Source organism: Coptis chinensis, chromosome 3 (genome assembly GCF_015680905.1).
Source record: "Coptis chinensis isolate HL-2020 chromosome 3, ASM1568090v1, whole genome shotgun sequence".
Classification (NCBI taxonomy): Eukaryota; Viridiplantae; Streptophyta; class Magnoliopsida; order Ranunculales; family Ranunculaceae; genus Coptis; species Coptis chinensis.
Window position 1 is genome coordinate 112,353,601 of NC_141458.1, and position 12,986 is coordinate 112,366,586.

The following is a 12,986-nucleotide window of genomic DNA, read 5'->3' on the forward strand; positions in this document are numbered from 1 at the left end:
CACTATTTTTTGCTAGTCAAACATCTAGACACCATAATTAATTCCACGGGCCTCGGAATGTAATGAGGCCAATTGGAATAGAAAGAAGACTTCCAAATCTTACTTTTTCATGTTTTCATAAAAATCTAGTTCAAACCCTAACTAAATCAAAATTTAGCTCGAAATCAGACCAGCACTAAGACATCTAAAGCACGCCAAATCATTCAAATACAAACATATCCAAATCTTAAGAATAGAACCGGCCAACTAAAAAAGATTAGAACCAGCCCACTTTAAAATATTAAAGACCCAGCCCACAAAAAACTTAAAACCAGCCCAAAGAAACAAAAGACTTTTTACTCCAGCCCAAGCCCAAAAGTCTAAACAAACTTAAGCCCACAAGTTCTATTTCTTAAAACAACTCAAGCCCACAAGTCTTATTTCGGCCCAAGCCTAAGCCCAAAAAAAACATAATCGCCACTGGAGGTAGTCTCCTTCTTCTTCCTCATCTCATCAGCTCATCTCCACCGAATCAACGACCACAACGCGATCACCAAACACCATGAAACGGTTAGTTTTTGTTTCCCCTCAAAAACACAACCTATTAGTATAATCAAAACCTAAATCCCTCACTGCTCCAAAAATCGCTTTTGACGCCATTAACAAACCTTGGGGAGTTTCAACAGCACCTCTACACACCACCAAACACCACCGAAACAGTTCGGTTTTGGGTTACTAATAAAACCCCACACTATAATATAATCAAAACTTGATTCCCATCACTTACCCAAAATCTAGTTCGACTCCATTAACACCTTTACAGAACTTCAACAGTTCAACCACACCAAAATTCAAAACACCCAACTCAATCAACAACCAATAACCAACCAACATAAATCAACAACCCATTTGATCATCCAAACAATTTTGTTCACACAACTAACACAACTAAAGACAGTATAATAACCTGCGAAATTCATATAATATAAAAATTTTGGGGCAGTATATCTCCATTAACAATTTATAACAATTTGAAAATGGTAACAGGGACAGTATTTAAACCATATATTCGACCATACGATCAACAATACGTATTTCAAATTCGACAAAGATATAGCCTTAAAATGAGTAGAAGAATCTTGAAAGCGAAACCTTATATATATTTGACCATATTTAAACAGAAGTAAAAATCTAGGTTCAGTGAAAGATAAAAAAAAATATATCTACTCACCTCTATTATGTTTACAAGCGGCGTGAAGGAATAAAAACTTGAGAATGAATAATGCTCCGTAACAATCGTCAGAAAGCAATTCCCATAATCTTTCCCTTTCTCTCTGTTAAAACCATGTGTAAACTCTTTTTTCTTTTTCTTTTTTTTTTTCAAAACCCCCGAAAATAGGGATGAAAGTTTATCTCTTTTCCTTTCCTATCTCCACTAATCTTTATCATTTTTTTATTTTATCTATTCTTATTATTATTATTATTTATTATACTAGAAAAATAGGAAAAAGCGGGGCGTTATAAACACACTCTTTTCTCAAGCCCACGAAGCTGGTCAGAAAAACCACCATGAACCCATCACTTCAAATGTTAGCAGACCAGATGAAGATGCTCCAGGAGGCCTTCATCACCCTGCAACAAGAAAGCCAAATGATACGCGAGCAAGCCACCTCTAACGCCAACAACGGCACTCCAGACGCATTAGAGAACAACACCATCATAGCCCTCACCACCACCACCAATCAAAGACTAGATGACTTCGCCCAAAGGTTGGAGAAGTCAAACGACAAAGTCAGCGCGATCCAGATCGCTCAGAAGATACTCCAGACATACAAGGCGTCACCATTCACCACTGAAATCAGGGACAAGCAACCTCTCTCAGAATTCATCCAACCAAAGTTCTTGCTGTACGACGGTAGCTCGTGTCCAGGCCAGCACGTAGCTCGTTTCAGCCAGACCCTCACACTTTATAGCGCTCCAGAGTACGACTACCTAAAGTGCAAATTTTTTCCAACCAGCTTGAAGGAAGGAGCCTTAGAATGGTTCTACACGCTCACTCTTGATTCAATCAGCAACTTCGACAAGCTAGCTGAGACGTTCGCAGCAGAGTTCGTCCACAACAGGAAGAAACAAGCCGATCTGGACTCCTTGTTTCAACTTAAGCAAGCATATGGCGAAACGATCCGCGCTTTCCTAGGACGTTTCAAGAAGGAACTCCTCTCAATGGAGCCAGCCTAAAAGGACAGCTTTGTAACTTCTGCATTCACCAATGCTCTCCTGGACGACTCCGACCTAGCAGGATCTTTAATGCGCAACAAGCCAGAATGCTTAGATGACCTATACCACAGAATAGACAAGTACATCAAGTACGAAGAATGGTTGGCCCAGCGTAAAGGCAAAGAAGTCCTCGCAGTAAGCGACAAACGAGGACCCAAAGAAAACAACCACAACAACAACAATAACAACAACAAGGGCTCCAGCTCCCACAAGCCCTCATACACCAAAAGGGAATTCTCTAACTTCTCCAGGACGCGAAGCCAAATCCTGAAGAAAATATATACAACATCATACTCCAAGCCTAACATCAACAAGGTGATCGCCATACCAGAACGTCCATACTACCATTTTCACAAACTCCACCACCATGACACCAATGAATGTTGGAGTCTCAAGCACTACCTCCAAGACTTAGTCAAAGAGGGAAAACTGAAAGAGTTCCTGCCAGAAAGGGAACTCAGGCACAAGCTGAATGCCAATCGCCATAGAAGCAGGAGTCGAAGCCATGAATGACCTGCTCATAGAAGGAGCAGGAGCAAAATAGCCCGACAATCTAAATCTCCAGATCAGTCGAGGCACAACAGGAGACAGCACTCCTCATATCACGATGAGAAAAAGGTAATCAACATGATTACAAACACCTCCAACAATGACACCTCAGGTCGTGAAAAGCGCAAACGTGTAGGAGCACTACAAGAAATCTATCACCACTCCCACAGAGCTGAAGTCATCACTCCTACCAGCTCTCAATCAACGACCTCCATAGCATTTACAGAGGAAGATCTTGACAAGATGTGCCTACCCCACAACGATGCCCTAGTAGTGCATGTTAAAATCAACAGGTGGAAAATCAAAAGGGTCCTCATCGATTCAGGCAGCTCCTGCGACATCTTTTTCTATCAAACCTATAAGGATATGCACCTGCCAAACTCGGTGATGATATAATCAAATGCACCACTCTATGGATTCAACGGAGATCGCACAAATGCCATTGGAGACGTCATCTTACCAATCTCTATTGGAGAAAAAGAGGACATAGTCAAGACCTCAACTCGTTTCAGCATAATTGATGTCAAGTCGTCCTACACAGCCATCCTAACGACGTAGGTGGATCCACAAGATCCAAGCAGTTCCATCCACCTTGCACCAAGTGTTGCGGTTTCCCGAACCCCGAGGCATCATGGAGCTAAGAAGCAACCAACTAGGGGCTCATTGATGCAATCAGGTTAGCACAACAACCACAGCCAAACCTCAGGTCGTCCAAGCAAAAGAAAGCCCAAAGCTGCAAGATCCTCAAGCTTCCAACCCTCTAACATCAGAAGCAGACAAGCTCAAGAGGAAGCAAACACAAATAGAACCAGGAGAAAAAGTCAATTTATGCACAAATGATGACCCAAAGTTTGTTTATGTAGGGGTTGATCTAGACCCCAAGCTCAAGGAACAACTTATCAAATTTCTATCTCTCAATAAAGATGTTTTTGCTTGGTCATATATCGATATGCCTGGAATCGACCCACAGGTCGCTTGCCACAAATTAAATGTAGATCCAACTGTAAAGCCTACCAAACAACGACCTCGCAAACTAGCACTCAAATTTCAAAAAGCCATCAATGAAGAGATAGAAAAACTCAAAATGTTGGATTCATCAGAGAAGTCGAATACCCGACCTGGCTAGCTAACATCATAGCCGTTCCTAAGAAGAACGGCCAGGTACAACTCTATATAGACTTCACAAATGTCAACAAACATTGTGCCAAGGATAGCTTTTCCCTACCAAGATTTGACATACTGGTAGATCAAACTTGCGGACACGAACTCTTATCGTTCATGGACGCATATAGTGGGTACAATCAGATACCACTTGCAGAGAAAGACCAGGAAAAGACGTCCTTCATAACCAAACAAAGAACGTTATGCTACAACGTCCTACCATTTGGCTTGAAGAACGCAGGTGCAACCTACCAAAGACTGGTCACAAAGATGTTCAAAGACTTGCTGGGCAACACCATGGAAGTCTACATAGACGACATGGTAGTCAAAAGCAAAAAGTCTAGAGATCATATTTCTCACCTACAAAAAGCCTTTGAAAGATTACGCCAAGACAAAATGAAGCTCAACCCAGCAAAATGTGTATTTGGGGTAGCCTCGGGGAAATTCCTAGGATACCTCGTTTCACAAAGGCGCATCGAAGCAAACCCAGAACAAATACGAGCTCTCCTTAAAATGCCAGAACCAACTTCCAAACAACAAATCTACAAGTTATCTGGCATGGTTTCAGCTCTCAACAGATTCATCTCACGTGCATCTGACAAGTGCAGACCATTCCTGCAAATACTGAAGAAAGGCGCAACATTCACATAGATAGACGAATGCCACAAAGCTTTTAACAACTTGAAAGCTTACCTATCCATTCCTCCCGTCCTGTCCAAACCAACTGAAAGAGAGACACTGGGGTTTTACCTTGCAACTGCCAACTTTGCTACCAGCTCGGTTCTCTTTTGCGAAAATGAGGGAATCGAAAAGCCAATCTACTTCACCAGCAAGACATTGGCAGATTCAGAAAAACATTACTCTCCGATGGAGAAAAAGATTTTGTCTTTGATGTACTCTGTTCAAACGTTCCGACCTTACTTCTAGGCTCACAGCATCAAGGTCATCACAGATGTACCCATCAAACAGGTCTTGAGTTCCAACAACAAAATAGCCCGCATGGCCAAATGGGTTAAAGAACTTGATGAGCATCACATCGAATTCATTCCCATAACGTCTCGCAAAAGCCAGGTCATTGCTGACTTCCCCGTCGAAGATGTCAACTGGGAACCCGAGCCAATTACTTCATTTCATCAACCAACCACCCTAGACACATGGCACCTCTACGTAGATGGATCATGCAACAATTGCGGTAGTGGACTGGGGGTTGTGTTAACTTCACCAAAAAGAACACAACTACAGAAGTCAATCAAGATCGATTTTGCAACATCCAACAATGAAGCGGAATATAAAGCATTAATCACAAGCCTCCGCATGGCACAACAGCTACAAGTCTAGAAACTTAAAGCTCACAGTGACTCACAGCTAATCGTCAAGCAAATCACCAAGGAGTATGTCACAAACTAAGCAAACCTAGCCAAATATGCTCAGGTCGTCAATGACATCATCAGCTCGTTCAAAACATTCTCCTTGGAACACATTCCCCGAGAAGACAATAGACATGCAGACAGTTTACCTTTCTTAGCCTTGAAAACCTAAGAGGCATGTCCCAGCACAGTCTACATTGACATCCTGGTGAAGTAAGGTCTGCCTATCCTGGAGAGGCCCGCCTACCAGCAAGAAAGTGCCAGCAGTCTCACAGATTTTCAGCCCTCATCCAAAGAAGAGATCACTCAATCTTGGATAGGCCCATTTTTTAAATTTATCCTACATGGGGAGCTCCTAGCAGAAGCAAAGAACGCTCGTGCCATAAAATTTCGAGCTCCCAGATACACCGTAATCAATGAAAGATTGTTCCATAAATCCACAAGAGGACCCCACCTAAGGTGCATAACTCCACACGAGGGCCAACTCATCTTCGACGAAATTAACAAAGGTGAATGTGGCAACCATGCAGGAGCAAGATCTATGGCTCATAAAGCAATCGCCCAAGGGTATTATTGGCTAGGCATGCACATCGAGGCAAAGAAGTATGTTCTTAGATGCCACCAATGTCAAATATTTGGACATAACTATCTAAGTCTAGCACAAGAGTTTATCAACATAGCCAGCCCATAACCCTTTCATATGTGGGGGCTAGACATCATGGGACCATTCATCCCACAAAAGAAAACAGGACTCAAATACGTCCTAGTAGCCATAGATTACTTCACCAAATGGGTGGAAGCCATTCCACTAGTCCAAGTTAAGGAAGTCCACATCATCAACTTCATATGGACCAATATCATCACAAGATTTGGTCTACCCCACACCCTTGTCATGGACAACGGAACCCAATTTACTGGCTCACAAGTTAAGACATTTCTACAAAAATGGCGCATCATTCAAGCATTTTCTACACCTAGATATACACAAAGCAATGGTCAAGCAGAGGCTACCAACAAATCAATCAAAGAAAATCTCCAAAAGAAGTTGGAGAGCAAGAAAAGCCAATGGACAGAACGACTCAAGAACATTCTATGGGCATACATAACAACAGCAAGAACCAGTACCAATGAGTTTCCTTTCACACTTTGCTTCAGAACAGAAACAGTCATACCATCAGAACTCACAATCACAACCACACGATCTAACATCGTCGAATCAGGAGACAACGACAACATCTTGGCAAAAGAAGTCGATCTCCTTGAAGAGCGAAGGAAAACAGCTGCAATATCTCTAGCTCGGTACCACCAAACAATCCAACGATCTTACAACAAGAAAGTCGTCCCAAGATCTTTCCAAGCTGGCGACCTAGTCCTCAAAAAGACATTAGCTCCAACCAAGCTCGACCCAACATGGGAAGGACCCTATATTATTGACAAAGTTGTTGGCAATGGAGCATACTTGATCAAAACTCATCTCGGTGATATGCTTCCTCGACCTTGGAATACAGCTCTCCTCAAGCATTTTTATCAATAAGTTTTTCTCCAAATATATCAGCCAATATAAATAAAATTTCATCAGCTTCGCGTACAAATGTCATCTTTGCATTACATGAGTACCATGCATCTTGCACTAGCTACCCGATCTGGGACAACAAAATGTCAGGTCGTATACCAAAGACGGAGTGAAGAATGACTCAACTATAATTACCACGCAGTAGTTAATTACCAATCAAATCCACCCAAGGTCCCCTAAAAGGACCCTAAATCAACTTAACACCAACACCAGGGTTAAACATGATTCAACTGTAATTGCCACGCAATTATCAGTCAAATACAAACATAGGGGACCCCCAAAAAGACCCAAAGCCAACTTAAGGCCTTGGAAAAGGGTTAAGTTCGGCTCAACTATAACTGCCATTCAAAGGCTAGTTATCAGTCAATTAGAAGTTCCCCCAAAAGGAATGACCCAATCAACACACATGAGGAAACCTAGGTGACAACTACGCTCATCTAATCAGGTCGTGAACCAAACAATTATGACCTTCGAACATTAGACGATCTACCATAGTTCAACAGGTCGTCAAACTCTACTGCTATGTAGCATAGAGGGTCAAACAATAAGTTAAAACACAGGAAAAACAATCACACGCATGCAAATTCAAAGGCAATATCAATGCAGAACAAGTAAATATTTTAAATATTTTACTTCTTACAAAATTTGGTTAGGTACTAGAGGCCCCCAGGTTATCCTGAGAAAACGACCTTAGTACCCCCATTAAAAATCGAAGTAAGAAAGTATAGTTCATCATCAATCAAACACATTACAAGCGGAGCACAATCAATTCACACAAGGAAGATTCTCCACATTCAAAGGATCCAGTGAGCAGCCCTTTTCACCAACAAGACCACTTGCTGGATCACAACTTGCATTCACAACTTCTGTGGAGACCTTTTTAGTTAGCTGAATGGCTGGAGCAGCACCAAGGTCGGATGATAGATCAGGTCATCTATTAGCATCTACAACAACACTATTCACAGCTACTGTTGCAACCCCACTTTCAACCAACCTCTTGAGGGTTTTGTATTTACGTTCAAGTTCCATGTAGTCATCCACTAGAACATAAACATCCCCACTCTCTACCAAATCGACCAAGTCGTTACACTCTTTTTGAGCTCTTTCAGCAACGTCCTGCGCTTGTTTGGTCTCATTAACCCAATGTTGAACCTCCACCTTAGAAACATCAAGTGTTGGTTGCAGCAAAGTCACCTTCCCAAAATCCCCGACTCCCCCCTCGACCCTCTCAACTTCCGACGCTTTAACCGCTTTTGCACCGCCACCCGGCTTTTGTCGTAGGCCTCTTTGGCAGCATCCAACTCCTTCTTGTACAGGTCGAAGATAATGGCCATCTCCCTCAGCTTCCTGCACATGGCCAGAACCTGACAAACCAACAAAATAAGTCAGATCTGAAAGATACTAGCAAAGCACAAACACAAAGCCGATGGACACTTATGAAGCACAAGGAGCGATCCATATCACTCAGGTTCGCCCCCCAAATCCTTCCCAGTCTCCAGCTGGAGCATGTCCCCATCCAGGGCAATACTCGCCAGCAGCCCTCCAACAACTAGTGAAGACTTTAAACTACAATCCAAGTTCTTCACTAGCTTGGTCAACCCACTCACTGGGTCGTAGCAGCTGACCAACCGGTCCAGGACGTCAGACTTAGCAGCCTTGTCACTTGGGGCCGCACTCCCTAACTCCTTGCACTTTTGGGCTACATGCTCAGTCTCACTAGCCTTCTTCTTACCCCGGGCATCAGCTACCCCCACATCAACCGCCAGCTCTTTCAGGTTCATCTTCTTCAAAGGAGCCCGACCTGAAGAAGTACGACCTTCCACCATACCAGGGTGTTCCTCAGACTCAGTTTGGGTCCTCTTCACCCCCTCAAAGCGCCTCTTCAACTAAGGCCTCTGGAAAGGAGCAGGAGCATCACCACTCCCCCAACACTTCCACCTACACCACGACCAGATCGGTCACCATCACCCCCCCTCAGCACGTCTAGGAGCAGAACGGCTATCAGCAGCTCCTCCAGCCATTCTCACTCTAGAAACAGGTGCCCTCCTTTGGCTCCCCCTCTCCATTCCAATGTCCGACCTAGAATCAGAGATATCAAGAACAAGCTTATGAGCCCTCTTCTTCTGTTCAGCTTTCTTCTTGTTAATCTTCGCACCGCCTCGTCTCTTGAAGTAGTGCACAACCTTCCCCAACAAAGATGCCTTCTCCTCCAAAGTTAGCCTAGCAAACTCTTCAATAGCCCCCGAGGACGTACGATTCCGAACTATGACCTTTGCAAAACAAACAAACATCAGAACGTCATCATATCAAACTTATAACCAAAACAAACGACTTAAAACCTACACCTTACAACGTAAAAACGACCCACATCAAATAAACGACCTACCATCGGTCCTCACACTATGATTCCGCACCTCACACCCAGGAGGACAATAATTCCCCACAATCAACAGAGGCCTACGCCACCACTCCTCTTTACTTACACCAACAATCACCGATGACTTATCCCTCATCACTTGAAAACCAAAATTCAAAGTAGAAGAAATTTTTATAGTGAAATACTCCAGCACATCAGACAAACAGATGTTATAACCTCTGAGTCTCAACAAATCCAGAACGTGTAGCACCCTCCAACTATTTCCCACAAATTGCAAGGGTGGTTTACCACAGAAGTTCATAACGTCCAAGGTCAGACATGAGAACGGCAACCTCAACCCCGCCTTCAGTTGGCCATACGTAATTACAACCCCACCGTCTCGAGGCACATAATTACATCCAAACACATTCTGCTCACCGCTCAAGTCGTATATCATCAGGTCGAGGCTATCAATCCCAAACTCCCTTCTCAAATCCCCAAAGTTATCCCACACCGACCTAGACACCACCACGTCAGTCGTCGTCTCCAATGAAGAGGACAATGACGCCTCACCTCTACTACATGCCCTAACAACATCATCATCCTCACTCAAAGTTCTCTCTCTCCACTGATCAACCTCAACTTCCCCACTCAAGCTATCACTAGTGATCGACATTACTAAAACAAAAACAAAACAAAAGATCAAGTTTTTTAGATAGAAAGACGAACTTGAGAACAAAGGGTGGAAAAGTTTTTTTTCTTTTCTTTCTTTCTTTGGCTCTGTGATAAAACATAAAAATGATAGTTTACCTACGAAATGAACATTGAAACTCAAAACGTAAGTAAACTAAAACTATTTTATGTGCCTAAGATTTATCAAAGATTTCTACTCTCAATCCTATGAGATATAGTGGAGTAGATGATTCGTTCCACTCCTAGTCCTTCCGCATACTGAGTTCTCTACGTATAAATAATCGGTCTTAAAGTCTAATGAGAGATTTACAAAATGGCAACTAGACTACGATGCAACTACCCACAAGATGCAACTAGTCGACTATTAGAACAACTATGGGAATACTACGTCGATTCTATGATAAGGAGTTGAGGGGGATTGATTCCACCTTAACTCGACTTAAACCTACTAACGACGAATCGTCGTAATCCAAATTGAACTGCTCCGCGGAACAATCTGGTTACTCCTAATCCCTAATTACACATGGCATTTCTACCAATTCATAACTAGCATGTGAACGATTACACCCATTCTCATGGTGAACTAATCATTTCTACAGTGGAAAGGAAATTACGACGACTCTGCGATAATCGGGATCAAGCTTTCATCAAGGCTTCTCAACCCCCTCAAATGGAGGTTTAGCCGGGAATCATCACGCTATCATTCCCAATGGAATTCAAACAAGACATAATATAAAGATTTGAACTTTACTTGTTTAAACTCAATTCAAAACTACTCATGCAATAATTGAATTAAACTAATACTGACAAATTATTAAATCTACGAATTGAAACTAAACAATCAATGGAAATTAAACTAGATTATGGAGAACACTATTTTATTAATCTAATGAATAATAAAACAATGATTCAAATACTAAATTAATAATCTAACTAATCTAGGTCTAGCTATCTACGTAATAAGGGAATTTAGATCTAAACAATTGTAAACGACAAGAATCGAAATTGACAAACTAGCTATTTCATTTATCAAACTAATGAAGAACAATGGTTCTAAAGATTAATCTAGAACAATAATTGAAATTAAACTAAACTTAATTTTATTAAATGAAAACTAGATCTAGAATTATCTATAGTTTTAGGTCTAACTAGCTACCATTAACAAAGAGCTAAGCTTTGGTTTTTATATGTTCAGATCCAAAAATCGTGCATGGGCTTGGATCCATGTTTCGGGCCAGAGAATCAGGCCCAAAACCCAATACTTTTAGTCCAAAAAGGCCTCTTCAGCTGCAGTTAACTTCGACAGACTTTTCATCCACTTCTGCTCCTTTGATTGGGCCAAGGCTTGGACCATTGGAAAGCTCTTTCCGAGCCGGTCGTTTTGATGTAAGGTAGGCCTAATTCCGAGGTCTGAGTCAAAAGATATGGTCTTCGGTTCTCATTGACTTTGAAAGATCGCTTATGCCCCGACTGACTTTGACTTTTCATCTTTTGACCGTGCTTTTCTGAGGCTTTGTCTTCTTGAAAATTGGCCTTTAATCACGTAACTCCTTAGAACCGACCTTTGCTCCTTTATCTCGCTAAAGTGGCACATTTCGGCACATAATGGACTTTGAAGCCTGAAATGCATAAAAACACGTAATCAGTATTAACTCTTACTTATTATTCACATGATTGGTCTAAAAGTACGATTGTTAAGGGGTTAAAACTGCAGTTTTGAGCTTTTATCACTCTGCTTTTCCTTTGTTGGTAGAATGAAGAGACGAAAAACCTTTCGCAAACCAAAACCCCTTAGCCGCACAAACCTCGAAAACTGACAAAACCTTTTCGTATTCCCACGAAAGCAATCATACCTCGCCCACAAACCACCGCAATTTTGGGCCCATGGGTTAGATCCAATTGTTCCCGCACATTTTTCCAAAATACAAAAAAAACCCATCAGACGGACACGTGTTAAAAAGCTTTGTTTTAACTTTTATTTTCACACCACAGCTGTCCGAACAATAAGTAAAACAAACGGGGTTGTGTCCTCCATTCTACATTTCATATCACTACAGCACACGTGTCCACACACCAGGTCGTTTCTCACCAGCTCGTACCAAGAAATTAGAACGTACCAACGACCCAAACCCAAGTCGTCCCAATAGCAGTTACAGTCAACGCACCAATCAAGGAGATCATCTAGCGCAATCTTGGAGCTCATCATCTAGCACAATCTAGATGATGGAAGCACATCATCTAGCGCAATCTTGGAGCTCAGTCAACGCACTAATCAAGGAGACATTTACTTTGTAACATTAGGAGTAATGTCAAATCATCAAGATACCACAAAATATAAAATATGGATCTACATTTGACAATGGCCTGGAGCAAATAAGAAAAGTCGGCTCAAACATCTATAAGTAGATAGAGATGAACATCGTAAGGCTTGATTCAAGTTTACCCCTATAAACTTGATACATAGGCAGCTCTTGTCCCAAGAAGAGTGAAGCCATTCCCTATCAAACAGAACATTAGGTCATTCACCCCAAAACACCAAACCTCTATACTCCTGAAAACGTAATTAATAAGAACTAACTTCTAAGGAGACTTTGGCCATGTCTCTGTAGCGAATCTCGCTGCTACCTAAACAGGGTTTGGAACAAAGTCATCATCTAATTGCCTTAGATAGGAATGAAATGGATGTCATTCTGATCAATTCTGGGTATACATAATTCTATATCTTTTCCCAAATGTCTTTGGTCAAAATGTATTGTATGCTCAAGAACAACTATTGCCCATAAATTCAGGTCCACTCCTTTATTTAGCCTACCAAGTCGTAAGTACAAACCATTATTTATATTCTTTAGTATAGCCAAACCAGTTCATATGATAATATGTAATGTCTTATACACGAATTTAACAACACATGATTAGAGAATATGGAAAGTTATTATGTTTTCTAACTATTTTCATTAGTGGATTGTTTAGTAAAACAAATTTATTTCCAAATTTAATAAAAATACATAAAAACGGTCCTCGTTCATTGAAC